Source organism: Capra hircus, chromosome 7 (assembly GCF_001704415.2).
Source record: "Capra hircus breed San Clemente chromosome 7, ASM170441v1, whole genome shotgun sequence".
Taxonomy (NCBI): domain Eukaryota; kingdom Metazoa; phylum Chordata; class Mammalia; order Artiodactyla; family Bovidae; genus Capra; species Capra hircus.
The window spans coordinates 79,536,218-79,562,269 of NC_030814.1; the positions used below are offsets into that span (position 1 = coordinate 79,536,218).

The following is a 26,052-nucleotide window of genomic DNA, read 5'->3' on the forward strand; positions in this document are numbered from 1 at the left end:
GGTTGCCTTGGAAATGAACAGACAATACAATATATATACTGGATTGTTTTCAGCAGCTGCCCTCTGGCATCCAAATCAAGGATTTCCATAAGTAAAGCTGCTAAGCAATTCACATAGTGGTTAGTTTAGGTCAATGCTTTTTTTCACCCTATTATTTGTTTTGTTTTCTCCACTCCCCCCATCCCCTGCAGTGACAAAGTATTATTAAAAACATTAAGTCCTTTGGACTTATGCTTCAGATCAAGGCATCATTATGATGTACAGCTCTTCACATAACAAAGATGTGTTGTGGTTGTAATTACTTCAAAAATAATTATATGAAAATAACCTGACATATCATGCTTTACCAATTACAGAACCATGATTCTGACACATGGAAATGCTGAAAGATGTGAATAGCTGTTCTTCTGTTTAAGTTAGAGTGCTGCAAAATTCCGATAATGACTTCATCTTTTCAGTTAACATAATCAGTCCACAATACAGCATACTAAGTCATAAAGTGCAAATCCAAGGAAGATAATACCTTCACTAAGTTACAGAACTTGGCAAATCAATACAGTACTCTTTAACAAATAATAAAATGTACTTTCTTTGGAGCTGTTCCTTTTGTGATAACTTTTACTCTAGAAATGTTATATGAGTGTGAAATTAAAATGCTATGATTTTTAATGGTGGTTTATAGCACAGCAAGTTCTTTTATACAGTTAATGTCTTTTTAAAATACAATTTCTCCTTAAAAGTGAGTTCCTGCTTGTAAGTTCTCTACATTTACTGCAGCAGGGCAGTGGTGTGTATGTAGAGGTGGATCTGCTTGGTTCTGACATTGGTACAAAGCCATGTAGAGTTCCAATGCATGAAAAGCTTTAAGATTCTACCTTAAGGAGGTTTAATCAGCCAATATCAATTTCCAAGTATATTTTTCAACAATTGATGAATTTTCACATTAATACTGAAATCCTCGAAACCAGTCAATTCAGTTCAGTTCAGTTCAGTTGCTCAGTCATGTCTAACTCTTTGCAACCCTATGGACTGCAACATGCCAGGCTCCTCTATCCTTCACTAACTCCCAAAGCTTGCTCAAACTCATCTCCATTGGGTCAGTGATGCCATCCAACCATCTCATCCTCTGTCATCCCCTTCTCCTCCTGCCTTCAATCTTGTCCAGCATCAGGGTCTTTTCCAATGAGTCAGTTCTTTGCATCAGGTGGCCAAAGTATTGGAGCTTCAGCATCAGTCCTTCCAATGAATATTCAGGACTGATTTCCTTTAGGATGGACTGGTTTGATCTCCTTGCAGTCCAAGGGATTCTCAAGAGCCTTCTCCAACACCACAGTTCAAAAGCATCACTTCTTCAGTGCTCAGCTTTCTTTGTGGTCTAACTCTCACATCCGTACATGACTACTGGAAAAACCATAGCTTTAACTATATGGACTTTTGCAGCAAAATAATGTCTTTTCTTTTTAATATGCTGTCTAAGTTTGTCATAGTTTTCTTCAGAGGAGCAAGCGTCTTAATTTCAGACAACACTAATTTCAGCTGGTCCCTTTTATTTAGAAACTCTGTACCTCTTTGTTTTGATCAAGTCATAGACCTTTTCTTCAGCTTATTAAAAAAAGAATCCTACCTAACATAGAGTTGTATGTTTTAAATAACAAATAAATATAATGCTGATTGTAGAGACCTGGGGAACTGCATGTTGTATATCAACTTTCATTACCACTTCTTCACAAATACTGCTGTTCCCATTGGTGTCCATTTGCTTCTTCTTGCCAAAGCCGTCAATTCCTCCATTTCAGCATTTAATTTATACCTAAGCCATGGCTTCTCAGCCTTTATTAGCATTTGACAATATGGTCCTTGCCATCAACCCTTCGAGGCAATTGCCCAGACCGACTTCTTTCACCGTAATTATGGCTTCTTGAGTCAAAATAGTGCTCTCTGGGTCTTGAGGATGTGGTTTCTATATAAGTGTCTTGTCTACTGAAACCATATTTGTAAATGAAGCATTCATATTTAAATTCCATGGTTGTCTCTACGAAACCCACTACAGAATATTCTTACACATATGTTTAGGTTCTTCCTAAGAGATCAAATTGCCAACATCTGCAGATCATGGAAAAAGCAAGAGAGTTCCAGAAAAACATCTATTTCTGCTTTATTGACTATGCCAAAGCTTTTGACTGTGTGGATCACAATAAACTGTGGAAAATTCTGAAAGAGATGGGAATACCAGACCACCTGACCTGCCTCTTGAGAAATCTGTACACAGGTCAGGAAGCAACAGTTACAACTGGACATGGAACAACAGACTGGTTCCAAATAGGAAAAGGAGTACATCAAGGCTGTATATTGTTACCCTACTTATTTAACTTCTATGCAGAGTACTTCTGCATAGTAACTTCTATATCATGAGAAATGCTGGGCTGGAAGAAACACAAGCTAGCATCAAGATTGCTGGGAGAAATATCAATAACCTCAGATATGCAGATGACACCACCCTTATGGCAGAAAGTGAAGAGGAACTAAAAAGCCTCTTGATGAAAGTGAAAGAGGAGAGTGAAAAAGTTGGCTTAAAGCTCAACATTCAGAAAACGAAGATCATGGCATCCAGTCCCATCACTTCATGGGAAATAGATGGGGAAACAGTGGAAACAGTGTCAGACTTTATTTTGGGGGCCTCCAAAATCACTGCAGATGGTGACTGCAGCCATGAAATGAAAAGACGCTTACTCCTTGGAAGAAAAGTTATGACCAACCTAGATAGCATATTCAAAAGCAGAGACAAGATGTTATGGGGAGGGAGGTGGGAGGGGGGGGTTCATGTTTGGGAATGCATGTAAGAATTAAAGATTCTAAAATTATTTAAAACAAAACAAAACAAAAAACAAAAGCAGAGACATTACTTAGCCAATAAAGGTCTGTCTAGTCAAGGCTATGGTTTTTCCATTAGTCATATATGGATGTGAGAGTTGGACTGTGAAGAAGGCTGAGCGCCGAAGAATTGATGCTTTTGAACTGTGGTGTTGGAGAAGACTCTTGAGAGTCCCTTGGACTGCAAGGAGATCCAACCAGTCCATTCTGAAGGAGATCAGCCCTGGGATTTCTTTGGAAGGAATGATGCTAAAGCTGAAACTCCAGTACTTCGGCCACCTCATGCGAAGAGTTGAGTCATTGGAAAAGACTCTGATGCTGGGAGGGATTGAGGGCAGGAGGAGAAGGGGATGACAGAGGATGAGATGGCTGGATGGCATCACTGACTCAATGGACGTGAGTCTGAGTGAACTCCGGGAGTTGGTGACGGACAGGGAGACCTGGCATGCTGCGATTCATGGGGTCGCAAAGAGTCAGACAGGACTGAGTTACTGAACTGAAGCCAATAATTGATTTCACAGTGGAAGACAGTCCCTACTCTGTGCTGAGAAGTCTGTGGTATGCAGCTTTCCAGAGGGATCTATGTGTCTGTCCAATATATCAACTCCAACCACACTTGGGTTCATAGCGTTTGGATATTTCTGCATTGCAGCTGTTATAACAGTTTTCCGTAAGTGGTCAATAACGTGTTCTGAAGTCCAGATCTTCCTGGTGTTGGTGACCCTCACAGTGTTCGGGTGGGGCTAGGGCATAATGAGGCAAAGATGTCAATCATGCTCCTGCCCCGCCCCTCAGCCACTCAGGGTCCTTTTTTCTATAGTAACTGGGGAATTAGCATAGTCAGTTTAAGTAATGCAGTCTGCTTCCCTGATGGCTCAGACAGAAAGAATCATTCTGAAGAGCAGGAAACTTCAGTTCAGTCCCTGGGTCAGGAAGTAATGAAATATGGATTATGCAAATGATCACCATAATTAGATCTGAAAGCCTGGCTTTGTGATTTTCTCACCAGCAATTAATTCTAAGACCACTTCCTCTTTCTATAATCTTGCACAAATCACTTCTCTGTTTATCACTTTTGAAAATGAGAATAAAAATACCTTTTTTAACCTACCCACATAGTTTGGGTGAGCAGAACTGAGAGAATATTTTGAAACTGGACTATAAATTGGTAAGTACTCACGAACTCCAGGGTTTCAATGTAGGTAAAGCTGCTTCTAAGAGCTCAGGTTCTCCAACTCTTTTGCTCTCTCAGATAATAATGCCAGACTCTCTTCTTACCTTCAGGTTCTCACATTCTGTCTCCCTCAACTCTGTGAAAAACGGATTCCATTATCTACCTTTTGGAATTAGTATGAAGGCAATCTGGAAAGTCTGTGCAGTGCTTAATACGTGGTAGTTTCAAGAAACTCAAGTAGAGATGACTCAGAGCCTCAGAGACCATCTAATGCACTTACCTCCTTTGCATATAAAGGAATCCAGAAAATTATAGAAATTGCCCAGAGTTATACACTGAGTATTGGATTTATATTCGATCCCAGGTCTCTAAAGTCTCAGAGCTTTTTCAGCAGAAAACCCCTGCAGACTGTGGCAGCATGAAAACAAATGACAAGGGGCAATCATGAAGGCACATTTCCTAGTGAAGTCTTCCCGTGAAGCTAGCGTGAGGATAAGCTGGAGAGGAGGAGAGGGAAGAAGAGACAAAAAATAATCTCTCTTATAAATGTGTTCAGTAATATATCACAGCCCCCTCCTGCCCAAATCTTCTAATTAAGGGTTTTATTTTTTGGTAAAACAGATTCTGATACGTTCACATAACAGAATATCATCCAACCACTTAAATATGTGAGGGAGAACTGAATGGGAAAAACATTTGCAAATGATGAGACTGCCAACGGGTTAATTTCCAAAATACATAAACAGCTCATATAGCCCTACATCAAAGAAACAAAAACCTAGTTTAAAAATGGTCAGAAGACCTGAATTGACATTTTTCCAAAGAAGGCTTACAAGAAAAGATGCTCAGAATCTTTAATCATAAAAGAAATGCAAATCAAAACCACCTGCCAGAATGCCTATCATGAAAAAGACAACAAATGAAAATATTGGTGAGAATGTGGACTAAAGGGAACCTTTCTACGTCGTTTCTGGGAATATAAATTGATGCAACCACTGTGGAAGTGGGATTCCTCCATAAACTAAAAATTGAACTATTGCATGATTCAAAAATTCCACTTCTGCGTATATATCCAAAGAAAATGAAGACATTCATTTGAAAAGATACATGTACACCAATGTCCATGGCAGCATTGTTTACAGTTGCCAAGAGACAGAAGTAACCTAAGTGTCCATCAACAGATGAATAGATAAAGAAGATGTGATATATATAGCTAATGGAATACTACTCAGCCATAAAATGGAGTGAAATTTTGCCATTTGTAGCAACATGCATAGACTTGGAGGGTATTATGCTTAGTGAGATAAGTCAGACAGTGACAAATACTATGTGAGGTCATTTATATGTTGAATCTAAAAAATAAAACAAGCCAGTAAAACAAAAAGAAACATATTCACAGTTATAGAGAACAAACGAGTGGTTACCAGTGGGGGAAAAAGAAGAGAGAGGCAAGACCGGAATTGGCAATTAAGAGGGAGAAATTACTACGTATAAAATAAATAAACTACAAGGATGTATTGTACAGCACAGGGGATACAGGCAATATCTTAAAATGATCATAAATGGAGCATAACCTTTAAAATTATGAATCACTATATTATATACCTGAACTTATGCCATAATTATACATCAACTATACCTCAGTAAAAAAAGATTAAATAAGCGCTTAGATAAACAAGCATTAGCATAGAAAGATGTGCCTAATATATTTAGGGAAGAAAGAAAACAGCTGTATAGTATCTACAATGCTGGTCTATTTTTGTTTTATGTGTATATAAACATGGTAATAAGTCTGGAAGGACATCTTCTAGACTATTAGTAATGGTTATCCTTCCATGTTATAAAAATTTTCCCCTTTTATTTTATGAGAATTGTTTACATTCTCAGGGGTATCTATGACTTTGATCATTAGGGAAAAATAAAGCTTTTAGTTAAAATTTAAAAATGCCACTGAAACAATTAATGATTAGTTACATAAAAGTATAATTACTCATATATACACTGAACCAAAGTAAAAAAGGAAAAAGTATAATGAGAGATTAAAAGCTTTAAGGAAAATGAAAACATTCAGTCCCTTCTTTTCTTAAAGATGATCGTTATCTAACAGCATTTCCTTTATTTGAGCGGAGAAAATGAAACAACAGACGAAGCACATTTAATAGTGTTAGTGGAACATCTTTTCCCCATATCTCCGATTTTACAAAAAAAGCAAAGCAGGCTATCTTGGAAGCAGATATGAAAACTCTCCCTGACCCCAGATCTAAAAAGGAAATAAACCCAAGTACGCCCCACAGCAGATGCACAACTGCCCCGCAGTATTTCAGTCTCCTGTTACTGTGTGTGTTAGTGCTAAGGCTCTTTAACTAGTCTGCAAACCCCTTGAAATAGTCAACCAAAGAGTGTACATAAGTGCACATATACATTTTCTGGGGAGAAGGAAAGTGATCTTTTAACACTCTTTTCCTACCTCCAAATATTAAGCACTGATGCCACTACTGCTAAGTCGCTTCTGTCATGTCTGACTCTGTGCGACCCCATAGATGGCAGCCCATCAGGCTCCCCCATCCCTGGGATTCTCCAGGCAAGGACACTGGAGCGGGTTGCCGTTTCCTTCTCCAGTGCATGAAAGTGAAAAGTGAAAGTGAAGTTGTTCAGTCATGTCTGACTCTTAGCGACCCCATGGACTGCAGCCTACCAGGCTCCTCTGTCCATGGGATTTTCCAGCCAAGAGTACTGGAGTGGGGTGTCATCGTTTATCTATTCATACATATCCAAATATTCAACAGACATTGAGAGTCTTCCTTTTCATTCATTGTTAGACATATAGTAGGAATGTCCTTAGCCGACTTACATGCCCCATTTCTTATTCTTACAGCGATACTGTAAGTAAAGATTATCCCCATTTTCCCAGTGAGGAATATGGAGAATTAAAGTTGTCATATTCTTTGATGTTTCAGTCACTGAGACTTGGGGGTCTCTGCCCCTTCCCCTTGAATCTAGATGGACACTCTGACTACTTGGACCAACTAAATAAGATGAAATTGACACTGTCGATTTCCAGGTCCAAGTCTTAAGAGACAGCAGTTTCTATTTCCTGTCCTTTGGAATGATAGTCCTTAAAAGCCAGACATCATTATTGTGAGGAAGCCAGTGTAGCTCCACAGAGACGCCCTCATGGAGAGGAACTGAGCTCCCTGTAGAAAGTCAGCACCAACCTGCCAGCTCATGTTTACTCATGAGTGAAGTGTCAGGAAGCAGATCTTCCAGACCCAGTCCAACCAGCCCAACTAATGCTGTCTGGAGCAGAGATGAGCCATCATCTCCATTGCACCTGTACTAGGCAAAATGATGGAACAGGATTTACTTCCTGAATTTCAGAACTTGTGAGCAGGTAGTCTTACATGGCAAAGGGGAATCAAGGTTGCAGATGGAATTCAGATTGCTTATCAGCTAACCTTAAGTAGAGATTCATTCTGGATTATCTAGGGTAGGTCCAATGCAATCACAAGGATCCTTGAAAGAGAGAAGCAGGAGAAGGTCACAGTGATTCAGTGGAAGAATGACTTGACTTGCTGTTGCTGGCTTTGAAGATGGAGGAAGGATCCATGAACCAAGGAAGGCAGATACCCTCTAGAAGCTAAAAAAGACAAACCAATTCCCTCCTAGGGATTCCAGGAGGGTGTATAACCTTGCAACACTTGATTTTAGCTTAGTGGTGAACTGTTGCATTTCTAACCTTCAGAACTGTGAGATAGTATATTTGTGTTGTTTTAAGCCCCTAAATTTGTGGTAATTTGTTACAGCAGTCATAGAAAACTAATACAGACCCCCTCCTTAAGTTGCATATTTGTGAGCAAAATAAATTATTGTTTTAAACTGCTACTTTTGGAGCTGGTTTGTTCCTCAGTGAAAGATAATTGGAATAAGAAAATTAAGGCTAGAGTAATTAAATAATCTTTCCAAGTGATCCAAAATGTTCAATTACCTGGCCCTGGCATTACATGCTGTGAAAATTCTCAAACACCTCCACTGACAAAATTTCATCTGCTATTTTCTCCTTTGGACTCCATCACTTATTTCTTTGCTGCTCCCTGATTCTGCCCTCTCGGGAATCTCAAGCGTTCTTGTGCCAAATCGAGTGTGCCCTTCTCCCTGTCACCACTCTCAGTGGTGACACTGCTGGCCACATCTCTTTTTTCTCCAAAAAAGTCTTACTTGAAGTATTACTTCAAGGTCAACATATTTAAATCTAAACATATCATTTCTTTTAAATGATGACTATTTTAATGGTTAATAGTACATAAGAGAGCAACCAAAGTAAGCTATTAAACATTTCTATGAATGCCTAGGCCTTTTTTTTTAACCTATTTGAAGATGCTTTATAGATTTAATTTTCTATGTTTAAGTATCATTTTACACTGGGTCCATAAATGCTCTTTTAAATTAGTGGTAGTGAAAATAGTTATCCTGGAGATAATTATAGTGATTAGGTTTTACAATAAAGCTGTTTTAATCAGCTTGTTTAATACTCTTTACTGATCATTATGGCTTCCCGGGTGGCGTTAGAGATAAAGAACCTGCCTACCAATTCAGGAGACATAAGAGACAAGGGTTCAGTCCCTGGGTTTGGAAGGTCCCCTGGAGAAGGAAATGACAACCCACTCCAGTATTCTTGCCTGGAGAATCCCATGGACAGAGGAGCCTGGCGGGCTACAGTCCATAGGGTCGCAGAGAGTCAAACACGACTGAAGCAACTTGGCATGCACACACACACACCGATCATTACAGCACCAGATAAGTTTTTCAGACAAAGATGAGATCACTTAACTGTTTCAAAAGTAAATTTCATAGTAAATCTTCCCCCAAAATGTCCAAAGTAAAGTAACAGTTGGTTGAAAAATAATTTCCCTTCGTTCCTCCTTGTTTGTTGAGGATCATCTGATGTTTTTAAAACCCACAGTATGTGTATGATTTAAAGGAACTCCTCTTCTCCTGAGTGAAAACAGTGAGTGCCATTTTAGATCCCAGAACAACTCTGTGGCCTACCAGTCCAAAGACAGATTCAATGGAACCATGGACAACATTAGGAAACAAAGAACCAAGTAGCCTTTGACTCACACCTTTCAATTTTTGTGATACCCCCAAAACTTTGGCTAGGAATCTGAAGAGGTGGCAGGTGCAATATAATGTGTCACATGGTGCTATTTGTTAAAACTATAAACACAGCTTTTGAATTTTATAATATTGCTCAAATAGGGGGGCAAACATGAACTTATCACTCAATGAGCTGTCTTAGTTGACCATCTTGTGTTCTAATTGAAGTTTCAGTAAAAGAGGAGAATTGACACAATGTCCACTGAAAAGATGGATAAAACAGAAAGGAAATTAGAAACTCAGCTTCATCAACAAAGTGAATGAAAACATTCCAAGAAGGGTTGAGGAAGCTTATAATCATACAAAGATGTAAAATTCACTGGGTGACAGAGTGACTGGTCTCTGTTACCCATCAAAATAGCTTCAGGAGCAAGTTATTGATAATAAGGACACATAGGACTATTGCCATTGCAAATGATGGAAAATCCAACTCAAACATAATTAAAAATAATTTGTTGGCTCATTCATCTGCAGGCTCAAGGACTATTCTAGCTTCAGGAATAACTTGCTCCAAGGACTAAACGCAATGTTCTATAAGCTCAGTTCATCTCCAAATATCAGTTCTGTCCTCTTACATGTTTTGGCTTCATCCTGTGGTTATCTCCCAGAATATAACGGAATAGGAGAAGTAGAAATGGTCCTTTCTATACAAATAATGTTGGGCAGAAGGAAGTGGTTTCCCAAAGAAGATACTAGATAGGGTGTAAGCGTACATTGAGCAGCCTTGTGTCCACTATGATAGTACTGGTGTGACATGTTAGTAAGAGACATTATGAGTATTGTTTATATTTTTTTAAGATAAGCAGAATCACTTAGTTGTGTAAGCATATACAAACATGTAAAATATCAAGCCCAACACTTCGATACCTAGTGAGATGCTGATTGTGGTTCTCTTTAAGTCAGTTTATGTTCTTTCCAACTTTATCTCCCACAAGAATTCTCCACACAAACTTTGCTCCAGCCTCACCAATCAGCTAATCTGGATTGCTTACCTCTATACCTTGATCTTCTAAATTTCTACTACCTGGAATATCCCCTTCACCTCTTCATTCTTTGCTATCTAACTTTTCCTTTTCCGAGGCTTATTCATAATTATTTCCTCTGTGAAGCAATTGAGAAATAATAACCTTTCCTCCTAAATTTTCTCATAATTTTTAAATTAAAATTTGCAATTTTCCCACCAATTTTGACTCTCCAGACCATGGAAGATATCATTTTGATGACTGACCATTTTGAATGAACACTGGGCACTGTATCTTCACTCTTTTGCACTTGTAACTCTACCAACTTATATCTTATAAGCATAAAGCTTTGCCTCTAGAAAATATTCAGTAAATGTTTGGGAAACAGAACTTAACTGAATGAAGGGCAAATCCTAAAAGTAAGCTAATGACGGTGGTAACTGATCAAAGCTAATGTGAGTAAAGAATACATACTTCTAAGATGAACATTTAAAATGTGACTCCTGTCCCCAAAAGAGTGTGTTTTCACAAAATGTGAAATAAAATCTTACCATATAGAAAAGCTTTCCCTGAAGAAGTGGTTGAAAACCATTAAAAGCAAAACACTGACATTTAAATAGTCCCAATCCTAAGAAATAAAACATTATAATAGATTTATTTATTTAGAAAATATAATATGTGACAGGTGATCTTTTTAAAGAGTGAGGGAAATCCATTCTCATAACTAGAGCTTGCTGGGAATAATTTCTGAAATTGTGGACAGTTATTGTATATAATTTTAGCTATAATTTTAGATGACCTTATAGCTTTGGGAATTGCACTATTTTATAGACCAGAAGTGATTACATAAAATCGTGTTTAAATGATTACAATAAAAACTACACAGGCAGTAATGTTTGCTACTTTGCAAAACACTTAGCCCAGGAGACTCTTTAAAGCTGAATGGAACAGAAAACGCTGGTAGTCATGTTAGACTATTCATCCAGTAAATATCAGCACTCACTGGCTACTACAGTGAGCAATGTTTTCTCTGAATCTCGTATCTCATTTACTGCTTAACACCAAAGCAGGCGGTTGCATCCTTGAAAAACAGAACAGATTAGTTATTTAACATCATTTAGTTTATGTAGCATCATAAAGATCCCCTCTCCTTAACCACATTGTCATTTTAAATTTCAGTGTTTTGGTTTGATAACACTAATTTTTAATTCATTTAGGCCAATCAATGAAGGAGACATAAAACCAACATAAAACTTTTAAAATGGCTCTCAATTTAGCTTACATAAAATTTCCAAGTTTTTAAGAATCTCAATAAAAACAGAAGAAATTATATACAATCCCCAATAAAACAATAAATGTAGTCAGTAAACATCAATGGCTAGTAACAACAGTAGGTGAAATGGTCATGGAAAACTGTATAATGGATAGGTCAGGCTGACAACACCTGAAACCATTGATCAATCTTAGCATCATTAAAAGTATTTCCAGAAAACAGTTTGTGATACACTAGTGATCTTTTTCTTCTATTACTGTGTAACATATCATTCCAAAGCTTAGTGGCTTAAAACAAATATTTATACTTTCACATGGTTTCTCTGCTCACAAATTCAACAGTGGTTTAGCTGGGCAGTTCTAGCTCAAGGAATCTTGAGGTTGCAGTCTAGACGTCAGCTAAGGTGACAACCATTTGAGTTCCTGCCTGAGGCTGGAGGATCCACTTACATAATGGTTCACTCACCTGACTATTGGCAAGAGGCCTCAATCCATCATGTGGCCTTCTCCCTAGGGCCACTGGAGTGTGTGAATCTGCCCGAACATCTAGCTGCACCCAGATTGAGTGATCCAAGAGAAAGAGAGGAAAAATCTACAAAGCTTTTTATCACATAGTATCATTTCTGTATGTACCGTTGGTTTACAAGTCAGTTCTATTCAGTTCGGGAGAGAACTGACGATACGAGGACATGAATACAAGACAGTGAGGGGCAACAGGGGCCAACTTGGTGGTCAGCTACCACAAACGGGAAGCAATCCTCTCAAGTATTCTAGCCTCTTCTCCTGTAAAACCAATCCAGAATTGAATCAAACATGTAGGTCTAACTACTAATATATAAAAAATTAGGAAGAGGTCAGCAGTGGCCACAGGACTGAAAAAGGTCAGTTTTCATTCCAATCCCAAAGGAAGGCAATGCCAAAGAATGCTCAAACTACCACACAATTGTACTCATCTCACACGATAGTAAAGTAATGCTCAAAATTCTCCAAGTCAGGCACCAACAGTACATGAACCATGAATTTTCAGATGTTCAAGCTGGATTTAGAAAAGGTAGAGGAACCAGAGATCAAATTGCCAACATCCACTGGATCATCAAAAAAGCAAGAGAGTTTCAGAAAAACATCTACTTCTGCTTCATTGACTATGCCAATGCCTTTGACTGTGTGGACCACAACAAACTGTGGAAAATTCTGAAAGAGATGGGAATACCAGACCATTTGACCTGCCTCTTGAGAAACCTATATGCAGGTCAGGAAGCAACAGTTAGAGCTGGACATGGAACAATAGACTGGTTCCAAATCAAGAAAGGAGTACATCAAGGCTATATATTGTCACCCTGCTTATTTAACTTCTATGCAGAGTACTCATGAGAAACGCTGGGCTGGATGACGCACAAGCTGGAATTAAGATTGCTGGGAGAAATATCAATAACCTCAGATAGGCAGATGACACCACTCTTATGGCAGAAAGCAAAGAACCAAAGAGCCTCTTGATGAAAGTGAAAGAGGAAAGTGAAAAAGTTGGCTTAAAACTCAACATTCAGAAAATGAAGATCATGGCATCTGGTCCCATCACTTCATGGCAAATAGATGGGGAAACAGTGGAAACAGTGACAGACTTTCTTTTGGGGGGCTCCAAAATCACTGCAGATGGTGACTGCAGCCATGAAATTAAAAGACGCTTGCTCCTTAGAAGAAAAGTTATGACCAACCTAGACAGCTTATTAAAAAGCAAAGATTGCTTTGCCAACAAAGGTCTGTCTAGTCAAAGCTATGGTTTTTCTAGTAGTCATGTATGGGTATAAGAGTTGGACTATAAAGAAAGCTGAGCACTGAAGAATTGATGCTTTTGAACTGTGGTGTTGGAGAAGACTCTTGAGAGTCTCTTGGACTGCAAGGAGATCCAACCAGTCCATCCTAAAGGAAATCAGTCCTGAATATTCATCAGGACTGATGCTGAAGCTGAAACTCCAATACTTTGGCCGCCTGATGCAAAGAACTGACTCATTGGAAAAGACCCTGATGTGGGAGGAGATTGAAGGTGGGAGGAGAACGGGATGACAGAGGATGAGATGGTTGGATGGCATCACCAACTCAATGGACATGAGTTTGAGTAAACTCCAGGAGTTGGTGATGGACAGGGAGGCTGTGTACTGCAGTCCGTAGGGTTGGAAAGGGTCAGACACAACTGAGGGACTGAACAGAACTGAACTGAAGGAATGGGTTCATGCATGCTAAGCCACTTCAGTCGTGTCTGACTCTTTGCAACCCCATGGACTGTAGCCCACCAGGCTCCTCTGTCCATAGGATTCTCCAGGCAAGAATATTGGAGTGGGTTGCCATGCCCTTCTCCAAGAATGGGTAGAGGAACACATTAAACAACACAAGAAGGAAACAATTAGTCAATTCTAGAATGTAGGACAATCTAAAGAACAAGATTTGATTTCTTCAGTTAATATATAATGTAGGGGGACAGTTACAGATTAAGAGATTTAAGAGATGTTAGCTCAGTCAGTAAAGAATCTGCCTGCAATGCAGGAGACTGGGGTTTGACTCCTGGGTTGGGAAGATCCCTGGAGAAGGAAACAGCAACCCACTCCCATGGACAAAGGAGCCTGGCAAGCTACAGTCATGGGGTCGCAGCAGTCAGACACAACTTAGTGACTAAACCACCACCAAGAGATGTTAACGGCTAAATGATAATGATTTTGATGTATCAATTACAAAAAGACTTTTTTCATAGTTGTGAAAATTTCAAGGATTGAGTGTTTAGGTGATATTAAAGAATTATTGTTAGGCATATTCCGTAGGACAATGGTATTGAGGGTGGGTGTATATATGCCCTTATTTCTTCTAGTTATATGCTAAAGTATTTACAATTGAAATGCTATGGTATCTTTTTTTTTTTTTTTTTACTTTTTAAATTGAACTATTCAGTTCAGTTCAGTTCAGTTGCTCAGTTGTGTCTGACTCTTTGTGACCCCATAGACTGCAGCATACCAGGCCTCCCTGTCCATTACCAACTCCTGGAGTTTACTCAAACTCATGTCCATCGAGTTGGTGATGCCATCCAACCATCTCATCCTGTGTCAGCCCCTTCTCCTCCCACCTTCAGCCTTTCCCAGCATCAGGGTCTTTTCAAATGAGTCATTTCTTCGCATCAGGTGGCCAAAGTATTGGAGTTTTAGCTTCAGCATCAGTCCTTCTGATGAATATTCAGGACTGATTTCCTTTAGGATGGACTATATTGAACCATAGTTGATTTATAATATTGTGTTAGTTTCAAGTGTACAGTTAAGTGGTTCAGTTGTTGTTGCTGCTGCTCAGTCCTAAATCATGTTTGACTCTTTGCAATCCCATGAACTACAGCACGCCAGGCTTCCCTGTCCTTCACTATCTCCCCGAGTTTGCTCAGAGTCATGTGCATTGAGTGGGTGATGCTCTCTAACCATCTCAGCCTCTGCCACCCTCTTCTTCTTTTGACTTCTATCTTCCCAGCATCAGGGTCCTTTCCAGTGAGTCAGCCCTTCACATCAGGTGGCCAAATTATTGGAGTTTCAGCTTCAGCACCAGTCCTCGAAGGAATATTCAGGACTGATTTCCTTTAGGATCGACTGATTTCATCTCCTTGCTGTCCAAGGAACCCTCAAGAGTCTTCTCCAGCACCACAGTTCAAAGTTACCAGTTCTTCAGCACTCAGCCTTCTTCATAATCCACCTCTCACATCCATACATAACTATATGGACCTTCGTTGTCAAAAATACGTGTCCACATACCTATTCTTTTTCAAATTCTTTTCCCAGTTAGGTTATCACAGAATATTGATCAGAGCTTCCTGCGCTACACATTAGATCCTTGTTGGTCATCCATTCTAAATTAAAAGTGTGTATAAATAATATAATATAACAAAAGTAACCAAGAGTTGTGGGGATAGATTAAAACAAGACTGGCCAAAAAAATGAAAATTTCTGAACACTAACTTATATAGTTATGGAAGCTCATTTTACTACTTTCTGTAGTTCTGAGTATGTTTGAAAAATCTGTATAGTTTTAAGCTACTGGAAATTGGGGGTTAATTACAGCAAATGGCATTACCTAAGGGGTAGCCAAAGAGGGATTGGAGGGGTTTTAGCTGCATTAGAAGATGGGGTGGGTCTGCAGTTGTGGCTCTAGCCTTCTGTGACCTATCTTGAAGTCTGTGGCAGGAGAAGAGATGGACTAGGAGGTGAGGGCAGGGTGGAAGAGGTAAGCAGTCATTTCAGAGTTAGAGCAAAAGTATGCACGTAATGGTGCTAACCATTAGTTCTAGGGGAGTGACAGTAAGACCAAAAAGGAAGGAAAATCCTGCACTCGTGGGTGGCCACATCCTAGGATAACCTGCAGTTGCTTCCTGTCTAATCGCCGCTGTTTCCTGTGTAATTCTCTTCCCTGAAATGATAAATTTCTTATCACTTCAACTCAAATTTCCCTAACCTCTACAAAAGGTTTTGTTCTGTTTACAGTTTAAGATTTGTTTTCATGTTTTCAGGGTGAGAAGGTAATAGTTGATTTTCTCTTCTTTTCCATCTAAATTTCTCATAGGAATATTGTGACAGCATTTCTGTGTTTGATCATATTCGGAAACTTGGAGAAAGCCACCACATAAATATCAAGTGATTAATAGGGTGTCACAAAAAAAGACTAAGAAAGACTTTTATTTCTTATAACTATTTTAAATAACATATCTGTATTTAACGTAAATGAAAGGGCTCAGGGCTGATTTTAGAAGGTTATTTAAAATGTTTATATCTTTCCAGGCCTTTCCTGAATGGAAACATTAGCAATTAGAAAACTCTAAATTCATGAAAAAAAGAATATTGTACAGGGGAATGGACGCCTCAGACTCAAATCATCACAGAAACGGTCTTCTGAAAACCTGGCTGTAAAAGGTGGTATTTTATCCCAAAATAGTATAGCTATTCATGGATCAGAAAAAGAGTCTTCTTGATGGTCAGTTCAAATGTGATGTGTCTTTGGAAGTGGTGGTTAAAAAGAGAAGAAGTAGTCAATTATACCTCAATAAACCTGGGAGAGAGAAAGAAAGAAAGAACAAAGGTAGCAAGCTTCAGTTTCCATAACTAAAATAAAGTTAATTACATGGCCAACTGTTTAGAACATATAAAAACACTTCGTTGTATATATATAAATATAAAATGCGTTCGTTTAGGGAATTTGTTTAATTTCTTTCTATACCCTCTACGTAGGGATATCGCAGCGATTTCAAGTAAAGAAGTCAAAACCCAGGCCTCTAATGAAAAATAAAAAATATATTAGCTTTGAAATTTAAAATTATGTCAAACTGATCCCTTGGGGTTATGTAGCACCATATATCCTGATTTAATTAAAATACAGTGTTCAATAAGGAATAATTAAGTAAAACAGTGCATATTTTCTTACCAAAGTGGCCCTGTTTCCTAACCCATTAGCGAGCTAAATGTGTGTGTTCAAGCAAGAACAGTGGCTGGGTTCTTTCTGGGCTGCAGTCAGTAATGCATCTCTCTCTTGATACTTCCAATGTGGTCCACAGAATGTTCTGTATTGGCTGGCAGCTTGTCACACAGGCTGACTTTCAGGCCCCACCCAGTACCTCCTGAGTCAGAAACTATGTTTTGACAGGATCCCTAGGTGATTGATAGGACTGGTATATTTTGAGAAGCACTGCTCTAGAATTCATGAGAATGCTTCTAATTTCTATTCTCACCTTTCACTTCAAATCTTACCACCAGATGTTCCATCTCAGCCTTAGAGATTTTTCCTCTCCGTGTCTGTCTAGGCTTTTAGAATATCAAATATAGAGAGCATCGTGGTGTAGATCCTAGCTCCTCGTCCCCCTAGGGTAGGGAACAGGTCCAGAATCATGTCTACATCCACTTAGTTCCTGCCACATAGGAAAAACTCAAGTACTTTTTGGAGAATGAATAAAGTGAATAGCTAAGAACCTGTCTTTTGATACCAAATGAAGGAAGTATGCAGCTTGACTTCTCCACTTACTAGCTGTACTAATACGGGAATCACTATCCCTTTCTCAAAGAATTTGTTTTGAAGACTAAATGAAACTAAATGTACCTGGCATTATGTATGTATTCCATCATAAGGGCTCTGGGATTTTTCCATATATTAATAAAAGTAGTACACTATCTTTTCCATTTTTAACTATTGTCCCCAGGCTTCCCTGGTGACTCACTTGGTAAAGAATCTGCCTGCAATTCAGGAGACCCAGGTTCGATTCTTGGGTTAGGAAGATCCCGTGGTGAAGGGAATGGCAACCCACTCCAGTATTCCTGCCTGGAAAAACCCATGGACAGAGGAGCCTGGTGGGGTACAGTACATGGGGTCACAAAAAATCAGACACGACTTAGCGACTAGACCACCACCCCTGTCTTAGTCTGCTTGGGCTGCCAGAAAAATGTACTGATTCTGGGTGGCTTAAGCAATAGAATATTATTTTCTCACAGTTCTAGAAGCTGAAAGTCTAAGATGAAGGTTCCAGCAGGGTTCAGTTTCTGGTGAGGACTCTCTTCTTGACTTGGGGACAGCCAGCTTTTCACATATCCTCACATGGTAGAGAGCTCTCCAGTATATCTTCTTCTTTTATAAGAATAACAATCCCATCAGATAAGGAATGCCCCCCTCTGACCTCATTTAACCTTAATTATCTGTTAAAGGCTCCTGTCTCCAAATACAGTCACTTTAAGACTTAGGGTTTCAACAAATTTGGGGGCGACATAGTTCAGGCCATAGCAATCTCAGTACATGGCATTGCGGTACTCATAAGAAATACTGGCTTCCCAGGTGGTGCTAGCGGTAAAGAACCTGGCTTCCAGTGTAGGAGACATAAGAGACACAGGCTGATCCCTGGGTCGGGAAGATCCCCTGGAGGAGGGCATGGCAATACACTCCAGTATTCTTGCCTGGAGAATCTCACGGACAGTGGAGCCTGGTGGGCTGCAGTCCATAGGGTAACAAAGAGTCGGACATGACTGAAATGACTTAGCACTTAGCACACACGTTAGGTATACCTACGTTAATAAAGGCAACATGATTTGTGTTTCTTTGGCTCTATAATAATGTGTCCCTCATTTTAATTTTTGTCTTTACTTTGTATTATTTGGATCTCTTCTCTAATAATTACTCTTTCTTCTAGGTACCTTGGACTTTTAATAACACAATTTAGCTATGTTTATACTTCTTAAAATTCTTGGGTTAAGGAAATAAGATGTCAGAACTACAAGTAATACTTATACACATTTCCTATCCTATATCAGGACTTCCCTGGTGGCTTAGACAGTATAGCATCTGCCTACAATGTGGGAGACCCAGGTTCGATCCCTGGGTCTGGAAGATACCCTGGAGAAAGAAATGGCAACCCACTCCAGTACTCTTGCCTGGAAAATCCCATGGATGGAGGACCCCGTTAGGCTACAATCCATGGGGTCGCAAAGAGTTGGACACGACTGAACGACTTCACTTCTTCATCCTATATCAAGATAAAAATAGTTTAAAGATATAAATAAGTCATTCTAAAATTTTACTTTCCTAAAGAATATACAAAGTAGCATTCCTCCTTTAATTTTTGAATTCATCTCTAACTATGCTTTTGCTCCCTTATTCTGATCTAAAAAAAATCATAAAATACTTTTTAAAGAGTTACTATCCATCTGTGACTAGAAACATTTATTTTTTAAATAGACAGACTTTTCACCTAATCTCTAGATACTGATATATTCTCTGACTGCTATGATCATATGAAAACTATGCCTACTTGAACTCTTAAATATTCCCAAGAACTCTACAGAAATAGACAAATCATTTAACTCAAAGAAACACTTAATGAAAGATAGTTATTATTCAATAAACTTCTCTTTCTTTCATCATGCTTAGTAAGAAAAAGAAGATAAGAAAAACATATATTCCTCTCTCTGGGAGCTGGTTGGCTAGGAGGAGAGGCATACATATGAACAAAAAGTAAAGAAAATATCATTTATCTTTCAATGAAAGTGTCCGTAAGATCCAAATGATTGGTTGTGTTTTAAGTATACCCTGACTGTGGTTACAAATCAATATTGATGACAGGAAAACTCCTCAAGAGCATTGTCTAGATTTTCTATCTGATTTTTTTCTATTTTGCCACATTTATTCAATACTTCAAGCAAAACAATAACACCTCATGGACCTTGCAAGCATAAAAAACAACATGGTAGCTGCTTCATTTCTCCCCTCTGAATATTAACAAGAAACATACAGGGAAAGGAAAAGTCCTAGCTGAGTCACAGTACAAATCCACCACCCTTTCCGTGATTACTCAGTCCAAAATCACCCAGTATAGCCTCCAGCACGTACTATCCTTCCCCTCTGCAACATTTTTCTCAAAGGCACTAACATTCTATACATTTGACTTTTTGTTTTGCTTACTGTCAGGCTTGCTCCACCTAAATGTGAGCTTCATGTTGGCAAGCGTTTTGTTTGTTCACTCTTCTCTGCCTGCAGCCCAGAAGAGTGTCTGGCACATAGTAGGCCCTGAGTACATATTTGCTGACTAAATGAATTATGTAAGCATTCCGATGAATATCTGAATAGATCTGTGATCATGATTATTGGTCTACTGGACAACCACAGACAGATTTTCTAACTGTAGCAAATGAGCATTAGAGGCATAGATGATAAATTCACCACTTGCCTAGTAGTGAGACTGCTTAAGAACTAATGGGCTATAACTTATTTCCATTCTCTATCCCCTCGGAACAGAGAGCAAATTTATAGAAAATAGTGAAGGAGCAAAAAGGTGTTTTTTAGCATCTTTCAGGTAATATATGGAATGGTGAAGATAAGAGTTTGTACATGTAAAAAGGGAATGCTTATCACCAGATTTCTCACATTAAAGTAGGCACTTGATAAATGTACCTGGCTGCTACTGATAACTATCTTTAACATCTTGCCTTATCTTCCACTCTTTTCTCAAAATGTACACGGCTGGTGGAGACCTATGCTCAAACATGATTATGAGAAAGATCAATGCTTCATTTCCATCTGCACCTCGTACAAAGGCCCCTCTTCGAGGAAAACTCCTCCGTCACCCAATGGTAGCTTGAATTGCTCCTTTTTATAGAATTTTATTACATTGGTTCATTTGTACAATTGATCCCTTTATGAATTTCTGCATGTATATCTCACAAGCCTACGACAACAGGATCCCAGCACTACACTGATGTCAGACACACACACTGGAATAGTTTGCAGTGAACTTGTTATATGGATCTGGGCACTATATAGAGAAACCACAAGACTGTCTAGGAATCCAGGCTAGCTAAGTGATGTTGTCCCTGCCGTAACAACAGAGAGGAAGCGGACACCGGAGAGAGAGCTGTAAACAGGGAGCCTCCATGGGAGGAGCTGAGACTTTCTGTAGCAGCCAACTTAAGGTGTCTTCATAGTCACGAGGGCCACACATACCCTGACTTCTTTCTCCTCCCTTTCTCTAATTTCTTATCAGGACAGCCCAGTAGCTGACCCCATCCAGGAGCCAGGAACCACAGGATGGAATTCCTACCGGTCAGCTTCCTGGGGCAGACAGCAGGTTGGAAAGCGTATGGAATGAACCCAGAATGGCACTCACGTGAAGCTTTCACGTCACCCAGTGAGAGCAGGGACTGGCTCTCCAGCTTCTCTCTTTATCCCCTAAACTATCTTTCACAAACTACTTGGTCTCTATATGGTATGTACCCAGTGGATCCTGGTAGGGTCCACTAACCTATCTCAGAACAGTTGAACAGAACTTCCAATTGCAATGACTGCAGTCAGTCCTGAGACTATCTTGGACATATCAGAAGCAACCTGAAAGGGAAGAATCTTCCACTTAGACTCATTTGTGATATGATTAGAAACAGAAAGAATAAGCTCCTGGGTTGCAGGCGGATTCTTTACTGCTGGGGAAGCCCCAGGGCCCTGAAAGACCTTGTAAAATATTATTGGTGAGTTAGTTGGATTGGTGACCTGGAGTTGCCAACATTTCCCACTAGGTGGGAGGCATGGAAATGCTGCAATGAAATAAAGACTCAGTTCTTGGTATAGCATGCTTCAGGGCCTAATGCAAGGGGGTGTGAATTCATGGACTAGACTCATAATACAGCACCAGTCGCTGGAAAACAACTCTCTCACATAAAAAGGTTTTTAACCAGGGTCTTACAGGTTTATCTTATTCCTTGTTATATTAGTCTTTTAGCCTTATAACTTTATATGTATGATTTATGTGTTATGTTTAAATCTTAGTCAGTGACAGATATAAAGGAAGATCAATAAGGGAAGGAGAAAGGTACCTGGGAACTTTGGAACTTAATTTTTTTAAACGTCAACCTAAGGAAATCAGAGAAGGCAGTTAGGGACATGGCATATATCTTAAAGACCAATTAATATTCTCCATGCCTTTTATGAAATGGATACCTCCCTTAACTAGCTATATTGCTTTCACTCAGCAGCCTAATAACCCAGAAAGTAGTAAAACTAAATGCCTACCTTATTGATTAGCTGTCAAAAATATTATAATATTTCACCTTTCTCATAAAATATGTGCTAAAAATTTATTAAGACATTAATATACAGATTTACCTCTCTAGTGGGATGTGCTATGAATCCAAAACAATATGCTTCCTTTGGACTTTTCAAAAGTAGGATTTGTGTACAGAAGTTCAGAAAATACACACACACACATATATAGCAAAGCCCATAAATAAGAATTTGTCTTTGAGCCTTACACATATGTTCTTAGTTCTCTTTTAGGGTTTTAAAATAGCATAATTTCTTTATGATCACATTAAAGATCTTTAAAAAAGAGGCAAACTACATTAAACAAAGCTCATTTTTTCATTCCTAGAGACATATGCTAAAAATAAGAATTATTAGGAAATAATCATGTTTTCCTCCCAGAGGGAAAGGGCCTTGTTTTACTTTCCCTTGGATTCCCAAAGCTATGGCTAATGCCTGCCATATTATAAGCATTTTATAAATGTTATAACCAATTGTATACTGTATATGGTAAATATATAGCTATATACCTCTATTGTCATTAAAACTCATGCTCTAAGAATTATCAAAAGACTGTAAATGTACTGCACACATGGCTTACTCCAAAATATTTGGAATGATACCTGTGATATATTTTACAATTAGAATGCTTTCCATTTCTGGGAAGAGAAGGCCTTGTCTTAATGGTCTGAAACAATAGGAAGACTGATCTTCATATGATAGGAAGACTTGAGATAGGATGAATTCAATACTGGTACAGTTAGCAGCCCAAAGTTATGTCCAAGGACCCTAACTCTTTCCATCCTTCTGTTTTGCCTTCTCAGCACATCAGCCTCATCATCAGACTGAGTCCCTCCATGGGTCATTTCAGAAGTGAATACAGTATTAGAGACATAAGAGAAGAGAAAAGGAAAGACCCTTTTTTCTCTGAATCTCTTTTTAAGATCAAAAGTTTCCCAGAATCTACCCCTTAAACACCCAGCTGGACTCTCCACAAATTTCATGGGCCAGAAGTGTGCGTGTGTGTGTGTGTGTGTGTGTGTGTGACTGTTTAGAAGCCTACAAATCTTAATTCTTTCAAAAATAATTTTCCTGCTATATTCTAATACAGCAGTCAAGAACACTGCTGCAAACTTAACATGTTCAGTATAATTCAAGACTTAGAAAAGCTATGTTTTTAGCTGTGCAGCAGACATTGTTGGCTGCCTACCCAACAGCCACTCCATTTTTTCCATCTTTATAAAAAAATCCTCATTTCATCCAGATGCCTTCTTCTGGAGTAGTTAAGATATTGTAGTCTCCTTTAAAAAATAAATAACACTTGTTCTTTTTTTTTTCTTGATATATTTTTGTATTGTTAGGAGAAATCTTTTAAAATCATCTCACTGACCTTGGTTCATACTAGTATGTACTCACAGTATTGTTTTGTTTCCTTCACTGAAAAGCAATTTTTTTTTCATTTACACTGCTCTACGCACCTAGGATACAATTATGAACACTACAGAGCCAAATCCTTGTCTTCCTAGAGCTTACAAGCTGTTACTAGTGAGATACACTGCATATGAGAGGCATTTTAACATTAGGTAATTATTTCAAAGTAAATTAACATTGTTGGGTTTTTTTTTATACTCTCTGACAGAACAACCCAGTTACTTAAAATTTATCCTGAAAAATGTCAAACATAGGTACATTTATTACGTGAACTACTGAGTTCAGAATAGTCTATAAAATAAGAAAATTGGAGATAACCTAAAAGTCCAAAATCAGAGAACTAGTTAGGAGGGAATTATTGCATGTCTATATAAGTAATCATTTAAGATAATTATTCTGTTTATTACTCAGAATAGTATGCAGCCAGTAAACATAATTGTGTGAAATAATATTTATTTGTAAAAATGTTCATGACAGAACACAAGATGAAAAATTAGGCGATGTGGCAATATAGAAACTATAATAGTGTTTTGATACACATGAATACAGATAATACCAAAGTGTTCACAGTAATTTTCTCTGGGTGGTATGATTTAGAGGAAGATTTTTCCCCTTCTATTCTCCAGGTTTTCTTTCTTTCTTTTTTAATGGAGAAGAAAGAAAGAGTGGCTTTATTACTTTGCCAGGCAAAGGGGGAGCACTTCTCCCTGGTGAGTAAGGAAAGGTTATATAATCAAGCAGGAGTATGTGATAATTTTCAAGGCAGTAACAGTCTTGTATTCTGCTTTCTTCTGCAGTTTCAAAAGGATGGGGATGCTGACAAGTATAGGGTGTGTACAGGTCCTAGGTTAGGTCTTCATTTTTGAACATAGTCTGAACTTGATAAATAAAAGGGGGAAAATTAAAGTTATCAGTGCTGACTTTCAGGTCTCATTGTAAAAGCATCAACCATTTATGAAGTGCCTCATACATGCCAGCCAGTACACTCAGAACTCTACATTGTACCATCACTTCATCCTTTCAATGACTCTGTAAGTCAGGCATTGCTATTTCCTCCTCAGGCTTTAAAAGGGTTTGAAGGAGGTTAAATATCTTGGCTAAGATATAGTGACAGTTCCACCAGCTTCCTGTTCAGCCTGTTGGGGACAGCACCTCACCTCAGCCTGTCCAAGTACCTCTTGCTCCCTATTCTGGGGTTTCTGAGACACTGCCCCGAGGGTGTCCATAGAATCCACTTTGTGCTTCAGTTCAGTTCAGTTCAGTCACTCAGTCGTGTTCGACTCTTTGCGACTCCATGAATCGCAGCACGCCAGGCCTCCCTGTCCATCACCAACTCCCGGAGCTCACTCAGACTCACGTCCATCGAGTCCGTGATACCATCCAGCCATCTCATCCTCTGTCATCCCCTTCTCCTCCTGCCCCCAATCCCTCCCAGCATCAGAGTCTTTTCCAATGAGTCAACTCTTTGCATGAGGTGGCCAAAGTACTGGAGTTTCAGCTTTAGCATCATTCCTTCCAAAGAAAACCCAAGGCTTACACACACATAATTACACATGTGTGAGACCTCTGCCCCCGAAGGGAGCCACCCTCTGTGGACTGTACCACCTACACCCCATTGTCCCCTCACTGCTAAGGGGGCTTAGCTAATGGGAAGGCACTGGCGGGAGATCAGTGAACAGGAGAAAAAGCTGGACATTACTTTCTGCACTCCTGCTTTGCTTCAGTAGAAAGTTCCGGAGGACACTTCATCCCTAAGTTCCTGTTGGCCAACTTCTCTGGCTTGGTGCCAGCATCTGCCAGGCCATTTCCTTCCCTAATCCCTTCAGGGCAGTCATAGTAGCTTTCAATCGTGGCTGGTGCCTGGGTGCGCCAACATTTCTCTTTCATCCCTGTAGCCCTACCTTCACCTCTGTAAATGGCTTCTTCAATAAATTCTCTCCTAAATCCCGGCTAAGCATGCCTTCTGTTTCCTAATAGAACCCTTCAGATACAATTACATTTATGGAGAGTCTTATCTAAGAGCTAATTAGCTATCTCTCTTTGTAAGAAAAGTTCAGGCAAGAAGAACACAGGCAGTAAATTGGACTAGTTTAATAAATAATGAAGTCTATGCTGGAAAGCTGAAAGAAAAAAATTAGGATGAAGGAAGCATAGCATAATAAAAAGGTCTTACTCTAACAAATACAAATCACACATTTGATAGGAAAATGAGAAAAAGATCATTATTCTTACAGCTAAAGATACAAGGCTAGTGAAAATAAATCTAATCACAGGAAATACACAACTTGTATTTACTGTTTTTGACATTTAAGCAAATTTAGGCATTGCATTCATATAAACAGTTTGCAAATATGTTCATATGAAGAGATACAGGGTACCAGCAATGCTATTCACTCTAACATCAGGGTGCCAGCTTTTCACATGTTTAAAATGGTCATAAACAATGATGTCAAGTCTCAATAATATTAGCATAGGTCACTTGATTTACCAACACGATGACAAATAAATGAGCTTTTAGTAAACACCAACTGTGGGCCAGGCCTCGCACTGACATGTTCTTGTATCTCATCTCCATTTATTTCCTTAAGAACTACGCTGGAACGTATAGCTGTCAACTTGATTTATTAGGAG

General features: G+C 39.0%; 1 pseudogene; it reads right to left on the minus strand.

Annotated features, from left to right (window-relative positions):
- LOC102177155 lies at window positions 1,714-25,308 on the minus strand (annotated as a pseudogene).